This window comes from Octodon degus, unplaced genomic scaffold (assembly GCF_000260255.1).
Source record: "Octodon degus isolate 3935 unplaced genomic scaffold, OctDeg1.0 scaffold00084, whole genome shotgun sequence".
Classification (NCBI taxonomy): domain Eukaryota; kingdom Metazoa; phylum Chordata; class Mammalia; order Rodentia; family Octodontidae; genus Octodon; species Octodon degus.
The window spans coordinates 10,209,290-10,209,853 of NW_004524660.1; positions in this window are offsets into that span (position 1 = coordinate 10,209,290).

Consider the following 564-nt stretch of genomic DNA (forward strand, 5'->3'; position numbering starts at 1 on the left):
AAAAAGCTGGCCGTATCATAGTAGTCAGGAAGCAGGGCGAAGGGAGGGGACAGAAGAGAGATCTACCACGCCAGCCCCCCCTCATTAGCCCACCTTCCACGAGGCCCTACCTACTAACATCAAGCCTTCTCCAGTAACCCCCACAATCTAATCACCTTCTACAAACCACCTCTCAACACACGAGGAATGTGGGAGGCATTCTAGGTTTAAACAGTATCATCCCACTCCGCCTCCCCAGAAAGACACTTGCGCATCTCTATACAAAATGCTTTTAGACACCAATATTGAAAGAGTCTCAGCAGGGCTGAAAAGTCTAAATTCAGTTTCCTCTGAGACTCAAGTCAAACTTTTAACTGTCAGTCATGGTTAAAAATACAAAGAAAGATAAATATTTCTGATCTACAATGACATGGAGTTCCCATTCCCATTCAAAAAAAAAAAAAAGGACAAATAGAGAGATACAGAGAAATCTGACTAAAGCAAAATCAAAACCTACCAGGACAAACATTAAGCGCCCTGGCTCCCTGCTCAGCACCCAGGACATGTTGTGGTAAGGACTGAGCT